This window comes from Tachyglossus aculeatus, chromosome 17 (genome assembly GCF_015852505.1).
Source record: "Tachyglossus aculeatus isolate mTacAcu1 chromosome 17, mTacAcu1.pri, whole genome shotgun sequence".
In the NCBI taxonomy this organism is placed as follows: Eukaryota; Metazoa; Chordata; class Mammalia; order Monotremata; family Tachyglossidae; genus Tachyglossus; species Tachyglossus aculeatus.
In genome coordinates this window covers 27,687,771-27,706,774 of record NC_052082.1, presented here as the reverse complement: position 1 = coordinate 27,706,774, position 19,004 = coordinate 27,687,771, and positions in this window count along the sequence as shown.

Here is a 19,004-nt window from a genome sequence, read left to right as displayed (position 1 = left end):
CCCTTATTTTAAGAACATATTACAGCTTCTTTATTTCCTGCTGCTCAAATTCGATCGATCTCCATATTCCAAAGGTTCAAAAATTGTGAATGGCTTTTTCATCTCTAAGAGACTGCTCCCATTGAAAGAAGGGTAATTTCCCCTCTCCCCTTCATGTTGTAGAATCCTCATCTGGCAGAACTTTTATCCTGATCCCCGAGATTTTGGTTAAGTTTATTTCACTTTATATCATTAGGTTGCCCTTTCAGTTAGCTTAACAAAATCAATTTCAGTTGCTGAAAAGTTAGTAGATAAGACCTGATGGAAGGTGTAACTGCCTGCTTTCTGAGCTGGGTGCATAGAATTCATTGAAATTAGAGTGTCCTCAGAATCATTTTATTCAGAACAAACTCTTAACACTGCATTGCTCCTTTATTTAGAATTCCAACATCATCTATGATTAATGAATTGTGTCATTACAGTGTACATTGTCACATTAAGAGATTCTATCAATCTGAGCTTTTATTGTTAACGGCAATCAGCTATGTTGAAAAGCTGACACATTAGCACAGAAATGCTTCTTTTTGCCATTAATGTGCTGCTCAAACTGCTTAAGACTTGTTTGCCTACACGTAATGGGAGAAACTGCATCCAAAATTATTGTCATGGGGCTGAGTGCATACCATCTGGTAAGTGATGGGAATGTTTGCATTTAAACTTACTAGAGCAGAATATATTTTCTAAGGTAATTAATTTAGTTTGGTACATTCAAGATAATCACTGTACACCACATGAATGCATACTAATAAGTGTAAATATTCTCAGAGCTGGATGGATCTAAGCAAACGTATTTTTAAGTATTGCACATTTCTTGAACTAAATGGCATTCACCTGTTTGTACACCCAAAAAGCATGCTTCGGCTCTCAAAATGATCCTGGCTTCTAGACGAGTCTGGAAGAATGGTTTATTCCTAGTCAGTAGCATTAAACTGCTGGCTTTCCCACAGTGTAACTTTTGGTTTTCCAGCCTCTGAGTATAATCAAATACGAGCTACCATTCCTCATAGAGGTAGGGTCAAACCAGGCCATGACCAGGCAATTCCGGCCTGGGAGGTTTGGTTCTGCTCCATTTTCCTTGTTCCAATTGTCTCCTCTAACCTTGTTGACAGTGTCTCACTGTTTCACCCGTGTGTGCCTTTCTGCTCCAGACGTTTATTCTGAAAAAGCTTTGAAAATATACTAAGACCGTCAACTGCCTATTTTCATAATGCACCGACTGTAGCCAGGGCCAAAATTTATTTCACAGGAAAATGGAGAATGCTTAGCATACAGGGCGTACCTAATTAATGCTCTTCCTATTTGTCATGTTCTCAGCTAGGAAAGTCACCTTTGAAACCAATTGTGAAATGGAGCCAAAGGCATTCAGCATATAATTGTAAGTCTATAGTACAGTGTTATTCTTTTTCTAATCTAAAAAATAGCGAGCCTAAAAATGTGTTTCACATTAAGATCCCCATCAATTCAGATAATAACATTTTCTCTTACGTTTGTATACACACACATTCACATTTTGCATAAAATGACTTAGTATAATTAAACTTGAAGAAAAATAGAAGAGATACTCGCTCACCTTGAAGATTTTAAAAAGTATTTCAGCCTGTGTAGGTTTTTCCTTGACAGTATTTCTATAATTGTTTCCTTCTCCAGTCAAATGGTCACCACAGTGTAGTTGTCAAATCCTGACTAGTCTACTGCATCAATGTCCTCATTCATTTATTTTTCCGGCCTCCAGTCTATCCCCTTTCCAATTGATACTTCATTCTACTGTCTGGACTGTTTTTCTAAAACATTGTTCTACACACATCTCCCCACTCACAACTACCAAAGGTATCTATCCCTTTGTACGTCAAGATGGAATTCTTGGATTTAAAGCAGCCATTCATCTTTATCCCTGCTTATGAATTTTTGCTAGTGTCCCTGTCCCACACAGGGTTCACAGCCTTAATCCCCATTTTATAGATGAGGTAACTGAGTCCCAGAGAAGTGAATTGGCTTGCCCAAGGTCACACAGCAGATGTGGCAAATCTGGGATTAGAATTTAGGTCCTTCTGATTCCCAGGCCCATGCTCTATCCCCTCTGCTTGGCATACTTACTAATTTCATCAAGAAAAGTCTAAGGAAACCAGCCACCTAGAGATTTAGTGTATCCATGAGTCCTGGCAGGCAGGATTTAGGAGAGGGATTTCTCCATTTGAGGAAAGACTTTGAGACAATTGAACTAGCAAGAGGCTGACTTGCTAGCAGAGATTGGGTTTGTTTGGAAAAACCAACTAGCGTGGCAAGGAACTTCAAGTGAATTCAACATGGAAAGGAGTGTAAGTCATACGCTGGTCTTATCAGTTACATAATCCTTCTTAATAGGATCTCACAGTCATTAGCTTAATAAATACAATTGAATGAATTAGCCCCATCTTTGAAAATAAACAACAGTTACATATATAGTTACAGAGAAATAGATAATGCCATGCATGAATCTTTTTTGTAATAAAATATGCAATTAAAGTAACATTTTTGATTATAGATGTGTAATCATTTGACATTATAGCACCCCTACAAAATTTAATTATGAAATTATTCTATGTAACACTCAAGTCTTTCTCCCTTCAAAACGAATTTAAGTCCAGGAAATGCTTTTTTGCCCTAAATTGGGATTACTTAACATTAGCACTTCATGTTCCTCAGTGGTGACTTAGAATTTTAAAGTAATTTGAGAAACTGTTTTCATTAAAGATTAAAAATTCTGAAAAAGATATTGATTAGACGATAGTTTATCATTTCTAAAAAAAATGCTAATGGTGGCTCAGCAGGAAAAGTAAATTCCAGAGACCTAGTACCCTGAAGGATTTTTGAAAACTACCTAGCACCTGGGAACAAATCAGAGAACTTCAGAAGTGAAAAAAATGGTAAAAAATGGGCATAATAAGAATAATTTTGTATTTAAGTGCTTACTAGGTGCCAACACTAAGCTAAGCTATTGGTAATATCTGGGAATCCATTCCCTCTTTCATAATCCATTCATCTCTAACTCCTGTATGCGTATTTTCAGAATTTGTCTCATTGTTAATCGAGGTATTTGTCTTATCCCAGGTGACAGCTGAATTCTCCTCCTTCTCACTTGTCTTCCTGTACTCTCTGCTCTCCCCTATCTAGTCAATACTTCTTCACTTTGCTTTCTGGATCATTTTCCTAAAACGTATTTCTGCACACTTTTGTACACTCCTTAAAAGCCTTCATTGGCTCTTCCCCCATTATATCCTAGCTTGCACTCTTCATTCTCCTCAGGCTAGCCTTCTAATTGTGCCTCACGATCATCTCTCCCACCTCTAATTCCTTGCTCTTGCCTTTCTGCTGCAACCCATCTTACATACCAGGAGAAGCAGCGGGGCTCAGTGGAAAAGAGCATGGGCTTTGATGTCAGAGGCCATTGGTTCAAATCCCAGCTCCACCAAATGTCAGCTGTGTGACTTTGGGCAAGTCGCTTAACTTCTCTGGGCCTCAGTTACCTCATCTGTAAAATGAGGATTAAGACTGTGAGTCCCCCCGTGGGACAACCTGATCACCTTGTAACCTCCCCGATGCTTAGAACAGGGCTTTGCACATAATAAGCATTTAATCAATCAATCAATCATATTTATTGAGCACTTACTGTGTGCAGAGCACTGTACTAAGCGCTTGGGAAGTACAAGTTGGCAACATATAGAGACGGTCCCTACCCAACAGTGGGCTCACAGTCTAGAAGGGGGATGGCATTTAATAAATGCCATCATTATCATACCTGACAAGCCCACAGCTCTTCCCAGCTCCAAGTTCTTTGTGAAATCATATCTTCTAAGGAGGGATGCCCTTAGTAGTTTCTCCACTTCTCCAATTTCATACCCCCCAAAATCCAGCCCAGCACTTTGTGGTAACTTAAGTTTTTACCACCACGAAGTTACTAAAGGACCTGCCCAAATATTCCTTCCCCCTACTTGTGTTATTTCAGTCTCTGGTCCTTCCCTACCCCTACAGTAGATTTTAATTACTTAAAGACAGTGATCACATCTACTAATTCATTTGTACCCTCCCAGGGACATATTCCAGTGTTCTGGGATCAGTGGATGCCCAATCAATCAATCATATATATTCAATACTTTATTATTTGTAGAGCACTGTACTAAGCATAGGGAGAGTGACTGTAGATATGATCCTTGCCCTCAAAGAGTTTACTACTGATTGATTCTCAGTTTGTTTTTGCTGATACTTTTTCCATCTCTCATACTCTCATTCTGTTCTCACAAGGTTATTTTGGGTCTCTTACTTTCTGTGCCCTTCTGTCTTGGGAAGGTTATCTGCTCACATAACTTTGACTCTGACTACAAGCCAAACTCTCTCCTGCAATATTTTCTTGCATTTTTTCCTGACTCCAGGACATCTCCACATGGATGTCCTGCTATCCCATTATACATAAAACTTGAGTCTTCTTTTCCCTTTTAAATGCATTTTTCTTCTTCTCTTCCCCTTTGTTGACAGCCCCTAACGGCCTCTCTGTTCCTGAATTTCACAACCATGGTGTCATCACTTACGGTTATTATCTTTTAACAGTCATACTGAGTCTTTTGCTAAATCCCAATTGTTCTTCCTCCTATAATATTTCTTGGTTTTCCCCCTTCTTTTAGAATGATATTCATAATAATAACAGAACTTGGTAAGTGTGTACTACATGCCACTGCACTGTACTAAGCTCTGGGGTAGAGACAAGATAATCCAGTTGGACAAAGTTCCCATATCCCCTTCTAGACTGTGTTGGGTAGGGACCATCTCTATGTGTTGCCAAATTGTACTTCCCAAGTGCTTAGTACAGTGCTCTGCACACACAGTAAGTGCTCAATAAATACAATTGAATGAATGAATGAATACCCCATGGAGCTGACATTTTAAGGACTTCTAACTACAAACCTGGGTTCAAGCTTTTGTCACCTTCCAATTTGATAATTGTACCAACCTCCACACTTCCAATCTCTCTTTTCTAGTCTTTTCTACACTCCACCGACCAAACTTCACTCAACTCACATCTCTCCCCTCCTCAAAAACCTCAAATGGTTCATTTCCCTCCACATTAGGAAAACTTTCTGGCCACTAGCAGTAAGTCTCTACACTAGCTCCCCACTTAAATTCCCTCTTCACCTGCTATACCTGGGGTTCACTGTCCTCCTAAAATAGTTTCCTCACTATCCCTTCTTTTTTAATCTCCCACATTCAGTCTCTTGAGAAGCAGTATGACTGACTGGAATCATGAGTTTGGGAGTCAGAGGATCTGGGTTGCAGTCCTGGCTCCACCACTTGTCTGTTGTATGACCTTGGGCAAATCACTAAACTCTTTGGGCCTCAGTAAACTAATCTGTAAAATGGGGATTACATCATATTCCCTGCTACTTAGACTGATGAGCCCCATGTGATTCATATTGTCTGATTATCTTGTATCTACCTCTGCATTTAGTACAGTGCTTGGCATTTATATATTTATATGTTGCCAACTGGTATGTCCCAAGTGCTCAGTACAGTGCTCTGCATACAGTAAGCGTTCAATAAATATGATTGAATGAATGAATGAATGAATTTAGTAAGTGCTAAACAAGAACCACAAAAAATAGTACAGCCTTGTACATTGTGAAGCTGTCTTGGAATCTCACCTCCTGGGTTTTAATTTTCTTCTGTCCACTTATTATCCTCACAACTACCACCTCTGCATTAATGTACTCACAGTCACATTTATGTATCTGTTGATTTACGTACTCTACCTTAAGCATTTCTTTGTCCATCAATTTCTATTTTTCACTCTGACCATAAATGATATAGCGATCTGTCCTTTGTGTTACACTGTGATGTCAATGAGAATAAACATCATGTCTTTTACCCATTGCCTAGTAGTTAGAGCATTGGCCTAGGTGTCATAAGGACCTGGGTTCTAATCCTGACTCCGCCACTTGTCCGCTGTGTGACCTTGGGCAAGTCACTTCATGGTTAGAGCATGGGCCTGGGGGTCACGAGGTCATGGGTTCTAATCCTGAGTCCGCCAGTTGTCTGCTGTGTGACCTTAGGCAAGTCACTTCACTTCTCTATGCCTAAGTTACCTCATCTGTAAAACGGGGAGCAAGACTGTGGGCCCCACATGGAACAGGGATTGTGTCCAACCCAATTTGCTTATATCCACACCAGAGCTTAGCAGAGTGCATGGCACATAGTAAGTGCTTAAAAAATACCATAATAATAATAATGATTATTATTTATTATTCTCTGTGCTTCAGTTACCTCATGTGTAAAATGGTGATTAAGACTGTGAGCCACATGTTGGAAATTTACTGTGTCCAGCCTGATTATCTTGTATCTACCCCAGTGCTTAGAACAAAGTTTGGCATGTAGTAAGCACTTATCATATACCTTTCTATATACATATAATATATACAGTACTCCCCAAAACAGTGCATATGGTGCTTTCCTGATAGTTGATACATAATAAATACTGTTGATTGATTAATATGAAAAGTTTAAACCTACTGATGAAGATGTCTTTCTTTTTTTGTGTTGTTTTTTGTTTGCTTCTAATTTCCAAAATATTTGGCAATATGTGTCTTTTCAGATATGGACATTTTGCCTGTTGTTTTCCCTAAGTGACTATTAGAATTTAATTTTGTGTTGCATTGCTCTTTTTTGTTCTTCAGATAATAGGAAATGCAATATGTATTTGAAGCACCTAATATAGTTTTTGTACTGCCATTTAGTTTGTCACAAACGTATTTAAATATTCAGTGAATCTGATGTAGTTTGCTATTTGATGATTTTGGTTCACCAGCTGATGAAATAAGGATGCGTCAGGCTAGAAGATGTACTCTCTCAAAAGATTAAAGGCCAATTGATATAAAAATCTAAGGAGTTTATGTAACAGTAATATTCCGGATTTATATACACCATCTTTCCTATAAATAATTCAAATCATTTTAGAGGCATTATTTCATTAATCCTTACAATATTCATGGGAAGAGGTAAGAGGAAAAACATTATATTCTAAGTGGTTAAGTGTTCTATCAGCATTTCAAAAGCATCTAGCTCAGTGGATTTGGGAACTTATCGTTGGCTCTCCAATCAGTTTTCCTCCTAGTCTTTACTGGAATGATGAAGTATGAATAGAATTAACTCAAATTTTGGTGGAGTTAGCTCCAGATACTACCATTTGATAGGAATTAAATTTGACATAAGGAGGCAGATAACTCTGACCTATAGAGGGTGGGGAGAGAAAAGAAAAGCAATTCCTGGGAAACGTTCATGTTATAGATAAAACCTAACAGGAAAGAGACTTCTTTAGAGGAAGGCCTAAGAAACGATAGCAAAGTAGAGGCAAAAATTTATGAAATAAAGATTGTATTTCTATAAGAAACTGCACGTATTGGGGTCAGCCTCTCAACTCTCCTGGAATTCTATGACATTTGCCCCAGTTTCGGAGGTCCTGGACAGACAGTACTACTGTGTGCCAGGCAATGAATATAAATACATAAAACTTACTTTAAACACAGCAATGCTCAAAGGGTTCAATCATGCTCTTTGTCAAAATTCAGTTGAAATTGCTCAGAGTTCAGCATACAGGAGGTTATTAAATTGACTCTGGAAAAATGCCTTCAGAGGATTCAGTACTTTGTTGATGTTTCTTTCACACTGTAGTTACATGGAAAGCAAATCCATATCTTTCCTATATCACCACTGGATAAAGGGAGAATGGACAAAGAGGTACTGGAAAGACTGGGAACAAAATACTTTATTCAGGAAGCAACTATTCATAACATAGGTGGGGGTGTAAGGGATTGAAGCTTGGGAACATTCTGACAATAACAATAATAATAATAATGATATTTGTTAAACGCTGTGTGCTGAGCACTGTTCTAAGCACTGAGGTAGTTACAAGATAATCAGGTTGTCATGCGTGGGGCTCAAAGTCTTAATCCCCATTTTTACAGATGAGGTACTGAGGCATAGAGAAGTTAAGTGACTTGCCAAAAGTCACAAAACTGACAAGTGGCAGAGCCGAGATTAGAACGAACGTCCTTCGACTCCCAAGCCCGTGCTTTTTCCACGCTGCTTCTAAATGACAAGACAGTCAATAGCTTTTCTCTCATTATGTGTTTTAGCATTTCCTTTTTTTTCCCAAATCTCCTGGAAAGCCCTTCACTCCCAAGATATAATCTTCTAATGAACTGACTATGGGGAAAAAAAAAAACTACATCAGGAAACCACAGCAAATTAGTGATCAGTGGCAATTTAAGTCCAATGCTCCCACAGTTCCATTTGGCCATTTCTGCAATCACCATGCTGAAAAGAAGCAATCAATTGATGAGCAACTTTGTATTATTTCACCAGCTCCTTTTCTACGAGGTAAACCCTTCTGAAACTATTGAAATTACATCAGGTTCATTGGAAAACAAGGAAAGAGAGAACATATTTCCAGGAACTAAAAATGGGAATCTAAAATCAGTTAATTGACAGATACATAACTAATGCTACCTTAATATCGATTGAAAGGGCCAAGAAGTTAGACGGATATACAACATAATGTAGAACATTTGGTTTGCATGTAGGTTTTATCTATTGTGGAGACTAAAAGTCCAATTTGGGGAGATTCTAAAACATAAGCATTTTATCTCCAAATTATAAAGGAGAAAGAATGTTCCCCTCAGATGATGGCTAGGACAAAGTTGAATAAAATTTTCCATAATCCATATTCATTCTTAATACAAACAATATTTGCTTTTTTTAAGAACCTCATAAAATTAATCTTTTTTCTGTTGTTCTTCAAGTTTTCCCCAGGCTTCAATTCAATTCAGTTCAATTGCATTTATTGAGCACCTACTGCATGCAGAGCACTGTACTAAGCGCTTGGGAAGTACAAGTTGGCAACATATAGACATGGTCCCTACCCAACAACGGGCTCACAGTCTAGAAGGAGGAGACAGACAACAAAACAAAACATGTGGACAGGTGTCAAGTCATCAGAATAAATAGAAATAAAGCTAGGTGCACATCATTAACAAAATAAATGGGATAGTAAATATGTACAAGTAAAATAAATAGAGTAATAAATCTGTACAAACATATAAACAGGTGTTGTGGGGAGGGGAAGGAGGTAGGGTGGAGGGGATGGGGAGGAGTAGGGGAAAAGGGGACTCAGTCTGGGAAGGCCTCCTGGAGGAGGTGAGCTCTCAGTAGGGCTTTGAAGGAAGGAAGAGACCTAGTTTGGCGGATGTGCAGAGGGAGGGCATTCCAGGCCAGGGGGAGGACATGGGCCGGGGGCCGACAGAGGGACAGGTGAGAATGAGGTCCAGTGAGGATGAAATGCCAGCAAAGAATCAATCACTGCATAGGAGTACTGATTGCTTGTCCTATATATGCTCAAAATGAGACCTTGATAGATTTGTGAGGCTTGTAAAATTACACCAGCTACAATTCGTTGAAATAAGGACAAGATCTGGAGAGTAAATAACAATCCATTTTTGAGGGGGTGGTGGCAGTTTGGGTTTCAGTTGAATGAAGACTGCCTGCAGATGAGAGCCGCTGGGCACTCTATGGTAACCCCTGGTGTGCAGCTTTGAAAGGGGAGAGTTGAAGAGAAATCGTAAAGGAAAAGTTAAATTCAAAAGTCACTGTTAACAGTTACTGATATCCCAAAGGAGTGAAGGCTATAATATCAATTGGTGAAGTGTCTGCAGTAGCACCACAAAGTGTAATAATACATTCTTTGTTGTGCTACAGCATGAACATTATACTATTACTACTAATAATGGCATTTATTAAGCACTTACTATGTGCAAAGCACTGTTCTAAGCACTGGGGAGGTTATAAGGTAATCAGGTTGTCCCACTGGAGGCTCACAGTCTTAATCCCCATTTTATAGATGAAGTAACTGAGGCACAGAGAAGTGAAGTGACTTGCCCAAAGTCACACAGCTGACAATTGGTGGAGCAAGGATTTGAACCCATGACCTCTGACTCCAAAGCCCGTGCTCGTTCTACCGCTGCTTCTCTACTTGAACCTGAAAGCACAGATTCTTGGTAATATAACCTCTTTTTCTTTCTGGTTTCTCTTCGCTTTCCTGTTGTCCAAATCCTCCCTTTGGGTACAACCCCATAATAACCTTAACCTGGGAACAATTTCAGAGGATGTAATTGTTTCTTTGATCCTTGTCTTTAATAGGATCGTTATTTTTTCTTTATGAAAAGTGTTCACTTTTCCCCTGCCAATTCTCAAGTCATTCTTTCTGGGACAAAAAAATCAGGCTCTGCAATAACATATTCTGATTGTTTAAGAACCATACAATCTGTAGCGTGGTATTCTGCTTTCAGAAAAATCCAGTTTTTTAAATTAGCCATTAAAACTCATTTCCCTAATCTAGTTTAGCTTCCCGACCTTCCACATCTAATGAGAAGCCTGAAGGGTTAATTTTTTGATTGTGTTGGGAAAAGCGAATCATCAGCACAAGTGTTTCATTAAGGATAGTAAAATGTGTGAAGTACTGTCAATATTCTGTTTCCTTCAAATATCTTGCAATCACATCAACCTATTGTTTTTATTAATTTCAGTGTACTAAACATGTGGGAAAATCCTATATAACATATTGCATAGTATATTGTATGGCAGGTAGATATGTATCCTGCCCACAATGAGCTTACAGTCTAGAGGGGGAGAGAGGCATTAATATAAATAAATTTTGCCTATGTAAGTGCTGTAAGATTGTGGTACAGTGAGTAGCTTGGCATTAGAGTGAAGTTTTTGTGCTTTGTTGTAGCAGGGAATTAGGGAGATGAAATAAGAGGCCCCTAGGTGATTGAATGTTTTAAAATTGATGGTAAGATGTTTCCGTTTGAATGCAGTGGTGAATGGGCAACCACTGGCTATATAAAACCATATAATAATAACCTAGGCAGCAAAGCAAAGTAAGGAGTGAAGAGGGAATAGTTCTATCTATTCTAGGAGGAGATCAGGAAGTAGACTGATGTAGTAATCAAGGTGGGACAGGATAAGTGTTTGGATTAACATGAGAGCCATTTGGATGGAAAGGAAAGGGTAGATTTTAGTGATGTTGAGAAGGTTGGACTGACAGGATTTGTTGCAAGATTGAATATGTAGGATGAATGAGAGAGGTAAATCTACATTTGTGAGATGGGGAGGATGGTGGTCCTGACCACCTAACTCTAAAACAGTGCTTCAAAATTATAACATTATTATGTAAGATGGGTAAAGTTAGTGATGACCCTTAAAGCCAAGAGTGCCAAGAGAAGAGAAAAAATGACTCCATCCAGATATTCGGTAATAGCTGGGAGGCTCCATTCTCCATGTAACTTTTCATAGCCTTGGTATTTGTAATTACTCATTTGCTCCTTGATTAGAGTGGAGCATTCTATAGATAAAAGCCCTCATGAAAACACTTCCATTCATTCATTCTTTCTATCGTAATTACTGAGCACTTACTGTGTGCAGAGCACTATACTAAGTGCATGGAAAGTACAATTCAGCAATAAAGAGAGACAATCTCTGCCCACAGTGGGCTTACAGTCTAGAATGGGGGGAGACAGAGATCAAAAGAAGTGAACAGGCATCAATTGCATAAAAATAAAGAACCAGAATTAGAGATCTATACACATCAAAAGAAATATGCATGCATTAATATAAATAGAATTATAGATTTTTACCTATATACACAAGTTCTGTGGGGAGGGGAGGTGGGGTAGAGCAAAGGGAGTAGGTCAGAGCAATGGGAAGGGAAGGGGGAGCTGAAGAAAAGGGGGCTTAGTCTGGGATGGCTGCTTGGAGGAGATGAGCCTTCAGTAGGGCTTTGAAAGGGGGAAGTGTGCTTGATGGATTTGAGGAGGGAGGGCGTTCCAAGCCAGAGGTAGGACATGGGCCAGGGATCAACGGCAGAACAAGAGAGGAAGAGGCACAGTGAGAAGGTTAGCATCAGACAAGTGGAATGTGCCGGCTAGGATGTAGAAGGTGAGAAGAGAGGTGAGGTAGGAGGGGACAAGGTGATGGAGAGCTTTGAAGCCAATAGTGAGGAGTTTTTGCTTGATTAGGAGGTTGATGGGCAACCCCTGGAGATGTTTGAGGAGAGGGGTGGCATGCCCAGAAGATTTCCATAGAAAGATAATCTGGGCAGCAGACTGAAGTGGGAAAAGACAAGAGGTTGAGAGATCCAAATGGATGCTGCTGCAGTAATCCAGTCAGGATATGACGAGTGATTGTATTAACATGGTAGCAGTTGGGATGGAGAGGAAAGGGCCGATCTTGGTGATATTGTGAAGGTGAGACTGGCAGGCTTTGGTGACGGATTGGGTGTGTGGGGTGAATCAATCAATCAATCAATCGTATTTATTGAGCACTTACTGTGTGCAGAGTACTGTACTAAGCGCTTGGGAAGTACGAGCTGGCAACATATAGAGACAGTCCCTACCCAACAGTGGGTTCACAGTCTAGAAGGGGGAGACAGAGAACAAAACCAAACACACTAACAAAATAAAATAAATAGAATAGATAGGTACAAGTAAAATAAATAAATAAATAAATAGAGTAATAAATATTTACAAACATATATACATATATACATGTGCTGTAGGGAAGGAGGTAAGATGTGGCGGATGGAGAGGGGGACGAGGGGGAGAGGAAGGAAGGGGCTCAGTCTGGGAAGGCCTCCTGGAGCAGATGAGCTCTCAGTAGGGCCTTGAAGGGAGGAAAAGAGCTAGCTTGGTGGATGGCAGAGGGAGGGCATTCCAGGCCCTGGGGAGGACGTGGGCCAGAGGTCGATGGTGGGACATGAAGGCTGAGTAGGTGCGAATGAGGTTGTCCTTAATGTACCTTGGTGATATCAAGGGCCTTTTTCCCGGGGTGGGGGGGTGGGGTAGTCAGTCAGGACCGGACTGGGAAGGGGGGTTGGGGGGCACTATAAGGAAGGTCGCTTAATTGGGGGGGGTGAGGGGGGTGGAAGCAGGGGGCGTCTCATTAAGTGCTTACTATGTGCAACGCACTGTTCTAAGCACTGAGGACCTTACAAGGTAATCAGGTTGTCCCATGGGGGGCTTACAGTCTTAATCCCCATTTTACAGATGAGGTAACTGAGGCCCAGAGAAGTGAAGTGACTTGCCCGAAGTCACACAGCTGACAATTGGCGGAACCAGGATTTGAAACCATGACCACTGACTCCAAAGCCCGTGCTCTTTCCACTGGAGCCATGCTGTCTGTGCAGTTTCTGAGCAAAAACGCTATACTCCTTTCAGGACAATTTCTCCTGCCACCATCTAGTGGAGTCTGGATGCTAATATCTATAATGTCCCAGATTACTAAAGTAAATTGGATATTTGCATTACTTAAATATTTACATTATTCCCAGCTATATGCAGATCCTCAGTATGGAGTTTCTCATCAAGGTATTGCTATTCAGTTCACTATTTTACTGTCATTATTAGAGCTATTGCCAAGTAATGCATTAATACCTAACATAATCACTTATGTGCCAGCTAATATCTTCAACTGTTCTTAAATACAAATCCTAATCCATAGAGGTATTTAGAAACATAGAGGGGAAAAGTTAGGAATGTTAGTGGAGCATCCTTAAACATTAGAATGGGTGTCAAGGAGGGCAAACGTTATATGGTTCCCCCAAGCACCCTGTTGTCACTTTGAAAATGGAATACTGTGATAAATGAACTAATAGTATATCCCTGTTACATTTCCTATGTTGTGCAAAGAGGAGACATGAGCCCTGCTCCCAAGTGAATGTCACAGACAAAAAAGCAGCAGGAGGCAAGGACTGCAACAATTCCCTTAAATTTCCTAACCAGGACATTTTCTTGTTCATTTTATTTTTCCATGCTGATTTTTAATTGGTAACTTTTAATTGGGTAGGTGTTAATCATCTGTATGAGGTAGGGACATTTGTACCTAAACAGATAATAATAATAATTATGGTATTTAAGGATTTATTATGTGCCAGGTACTGTTCTAAGTCCTGGGGTAGATACAAGGCACAGAGAAGTCAAGTGGCTTGCCCAAAGTTACACAGCTAACAAGTGGCAAAGGCAAGATTAGAGCTCACAACCTCTTACTCCCAAGCCCATGCGCTTCCACTAAGCCATGCAGATAATAATAATAATAATAGTATTTGTTAAGCGCTTACTAGGTGCGAAGCACTATTCTGAACGCTGGGGGGATACAAGGTAATCAGGTCATCCCACACGAGGCTTCTAGTCTTAATCCCCATTTTTCAGATGAGGTAGTTGAGGCACAGAGAAGTTAAGTGGCTTGCCCAAAGTTACAAAGCTGACAAGTGGCAAAGGTAGGATTAGAACCCACAACCTCTGACTCCTAAGCCACGCAGATGTTTAGGTATGACCACCACTTCTTGAACATGATGTTATGGCATAGTTTTGGAGGTTCACAGTGTTCATAAAGTTCTCTATAAAGATATCTTTATACATGAACATCTTGCAAGGCTAAATGCTACCGCTTAGGTGAACAGGTACAATGTCAGTTAAAATGCTTGCCATTTTTGCCAGCTCAGATTGGTGTGGCTCTAACCAGTGAATTTGGGTATCGAATACCTCGCTGGTGTCTGAGTTCCCTTCCAGAACAATCATACTTCTGGTAATTAAGTAACAACTTATTTTGAGAAATAACGATCGAGAAAAGTAAAGGATTTAAACAAAATGGTAAATTTTGGGTTGCTAGAAGAAAGTTTTGGTACACGCACAAAAGCATTGTATTTTTATTCACCATAAGCTTAATTTATCCAAGTGCTTAAAGAAAAATGCCCTGTTTTCAATCAACAGAGGAAATGAGTGATGATTTTAAAGCTGGGAAATTAAGGACAATGAAAAAGAGACCAACATACAATGTATGTAATAGCCTCAGAGTTAAAACATTATCCCTGTATAAGAGAAACTGTCCCTTAATCATGAAAAAGTCACATCAGGACAATCTCAGTTAAATTTATTTCCAACATTTGCTTGGATAGAATTTAATGCAAACTGTTTTGACTTCATTATTTTAGAAGAAATAAGTATTATATTAAAATATATGCTAGGGATAAAGTTATTTATGCTGGAAAAGATGAAAAATACTCACACAGATTATACTCCATTATCATTTAAGTAGAAATTAAGAAGCACATGTTATTTAAATAGAAAGCCATATAAACAAACAGCATGCAGTGAATTTAAGGAGTTTCAAGAGTTACTATATACACTGACTATAAGTTAATTACGTTCCCAGAGAAACTCAGGAGTTAAAAAGAAAATAGGCAAAATGAGTCAACTGAAATCTAGGAGTAAGTAATTCAGACTTCACAAAATCTAAGGACTCGTGATGCAGATAAAATACCCACTTCCACAACTTCAGTAGAAGGATATTTATCAGGGCAAATTGCTCGTATATTAATGCAGGGTGGAGGACACAAAGAAGCACGGGAAGAACTTGTCCTAGTAGGGGAAACAGCACGGCATAGTGGAAACAGCGTTTATCTGGGTTTGAATCCCAGTTTGTCCTCTAACCGGTTGTGTGACCTTGGACAAGTCACTTAGAGTCTCTGAATTCTTAACCTGCAAAATGAGGATTCAATATCTGCCTGACTTTCTGCTGAAGTTGTGAGCTCCATATGGGACCTGATTATCTAATATCTGAAGTGGTGTTTGGCATATAGTAAGTGTCTAGCAAATACCATTATTTTATTATTGTTGTTATAATTATTATCATTACTATGGCTGCTCTGAAGCATTCCATTTTCAACCCCACAACTCTCCCAGGCCTCTACACAAGTAGTACAAATGACTAAGACTACTGGTAGCAATGGAGGTCTCTGATTCAAGAAATGGCAGGAAGGAAGGTTTTTTTGTTTTGTTCTGCTTTGTTTTTCTTCATCAACAAGTGAACATCTTGTGTCCTCCTAAGTAAAATGTTCACTTGTTGATGAAGAAAAACAAAGCAGAACAAAACAAAAAAACCTTCCTTCCTGCCATTTCTTGAATCAGAGACCTCCATTCATCATCATCATCATCAATCGTATTTATTGAGCGCTTACTATGTGCAGAACACAGTACTAAGCACTTGGGTAGTACAAATTGGCAACATATAGAGACAGTCCCTACCCAGCAGTGGGCTCACAGTCTAAAAGGGAGTCTAAAAGGGAGTCCTGTACATTGCTACCAGTAGTCTACCAGTACCAGGTGGGAGATTCAGGTTAACATTTTAAAGTTGCCAGTGAGATAGTAATTTATTGAATTAAAATTAATGTTTTAAAATAACTTTTTAACTTTTTTCTGATCATTTCTAACTGGAGAGAGGGAGAGAGAGAAAAAGTTAGTTTCCTTGGAAGGTAAAATGCAATGTTATAAACTGTCAAAGCTGATCAGTATACAAAGACCAATACCAAAGGGGCGGAATCTCCAGAAGATGTCTCCAGTACTTTTCTCTGAGAGTTGTGCTTCATCAGATATTTTAGTTCCATTCAAAGCTGCAGTGTCAAGTGTCGCATCAGCCTCCTCTCTGACCTCCCATCCTCCTGTCTCTCTCCGTTTCAGGCTATACTTCACTCTGCTGCTCGGATTATCTTTGTACAGAAACACTGTGGGCATGTTACTCCCCTTCTCAAAAATCTGCAGTGGTTGCCTGTAAACCTACGAATCAAGCAAAAACTCCTCACTCTCGGCTTCAAGGCTGTCCATCACCTTTCCCCCTCCTACTTCACCATCCCTCTCTCCTTCTATAACACAGCCTGCACTCTCCACTCCTCTGCCGCTAACCTCCTCACTGTACCTCATTCTCGCCTGTCCCGCCGTCGACCCCTGGCCCACGTCCTTCCCCTGGCCTGAAATGCCCTCCCTCCACACATCCGCCAAGCTAGCTCTCTTCCTCCCTTCAAAGCCCTACTGAGAGCTCACCTCCTCCAGGAGGACTTCCCAGACTGAGCCCCCTTTCTCCTCTCCTCCTCCCCATCCCCACCTCTGCCCTACTTCCTTCCCCTCCCCACAGCACCTGTGTATATTTGTACATATTTATTACTCTATTTATTTTACTAGTACGTATGCACTAATTGATTTTGTTAATGATGCGCATATAGCTTTAATTCTATTTATTCTGACGGTTTCGACACCTGTCTACATGTTTTCTTTTGTTGTCTGTCTCCCCCTTCTAGACTGTGAGCCCGTTGTTGGGTAGGGACCGTCTCTAGATGTTGCCGACTTGCACTTCCCAAGCGCCTAGTACAGTGCTCTGCAGGCAGGAAGTGCTCAATAAATATGATTGAATGAATGAATGAAATTATAAAAAATAAAAATTAAATAAAATAAACCCTTCATTATAACAAAGCAGGCGAGTGGCAGGGATGGGATTTGAACCCAAGTTCTCCAACTCCTAGGCTCATGCTCTTTCCACTAAGCCAAGTTGTTTCCCAGTCATGTCCAGGATTCCTGTTGAGTCTGTTCATCATGTGTTGCTGCATGTAGCTCTTCAGTCAGACTCCCTCATCAGTGCTGGTGTGGCTTATTTTTGACATTTGACATTTTGCCATGTATTCCCCTACTTTTACTCTTAATCTACTTTCAGATGTTGTGAGGATATACATCTATTATTTCTAGATAATAATGATAATTATGGTATTTGTTAAGTGCTTTCTATGTGCTAGGTACTGTACTAAGCACTAGGTTGATAAAAGAAAATTGGGTTGGACGCAGTCCCCTGTCCCAGGTGGGCCTTGCAGTCCCATTTTACAGATGAGGTAACTGAGGTACTGAGAAGTGAAGTGACTTGCTCAAGGTCAAGTGAAGTGAAGTGAAGTGACCTGCTCAAGCAGACAAATGATGGAACCGGGATTAGAACCCATGATCTTCTGACACTCAGGCCCATGCTGTATCCATGCTGCTTCTCTGGCTGTGTATAATAATTGTGATATTTGTTACGTGCTTACTATGTGGCAGGCACTCTACTAAGCACTGGAGTTGATATAAGCAAATGGGGTTGGGCACAGTCCCTGTCCCATGTGGGTCTCACAGTCTCAATCCCCATTTTACAGATGAGGTAACTGAGGCCCAGAGAAGTTAAGTGACTTGCCTAAGATCACACAGCAGACAAGTGGTTGAGCCGGAATTAGAACCCAGGTCCAACCCAGGTCCAACCTCGTGCTCTTTCCTCTGGCCATGCTGCTTCTAGCTAGCTAGATATATGTTTGTGTGTATATGTGTGTGTTTATATGTGTATACATGTGTCTATATATTCATTTAATCATATTTATTGAGCGCTTACTGTGTGCAGAGCACTGTACTAAGCACTTGGGAAGTACAAGTTGGCAACATATAGAGACAGTCCCTACCCAACAGTGGGCTCACAGTCTAGAAATATAAGGCTATATCTAGAAACCAGAGATGTGTATGGATTATATGTGTGCGCGCGCACACACACACACACACACACATATATAAATAGGTAGATTATGTATACGTATTCATGTACCTACGCAGATATATAGATATAGCTATGGATATATATATATATATATATAATCCAGGCTTGTCCCAAATTGAAGTCAAAGGAGTTTCCTATGACCTACTTTTGCTTGAATGAAGTTCTAATTTTGTATTTTTATAGCCATAGCCATATTAATGAGAATCTTCAATTTACCTTGAAAGAAAGCTGTCTGAGGACTCATTTTTCCAGTCATTAAAGTCACTATATCATTGTCATATATAGCAATTATATAGCCATTTTTTCTCATCTGAATTAACATTCTGAAAACCCCATAGCATTTTTCACATGCTTGGCTCAAATTACTCTCCTGTCACTAAGGCTCTGGTGACAAATAACAACCATTTTGTGGACAAGCATCTTTTTTTAAGTGTTTCAGAATATAGATCATTTTGAAGGCAACCACCAAGGAAGTGCTAATACCCGGAAGAAGTGCAAAT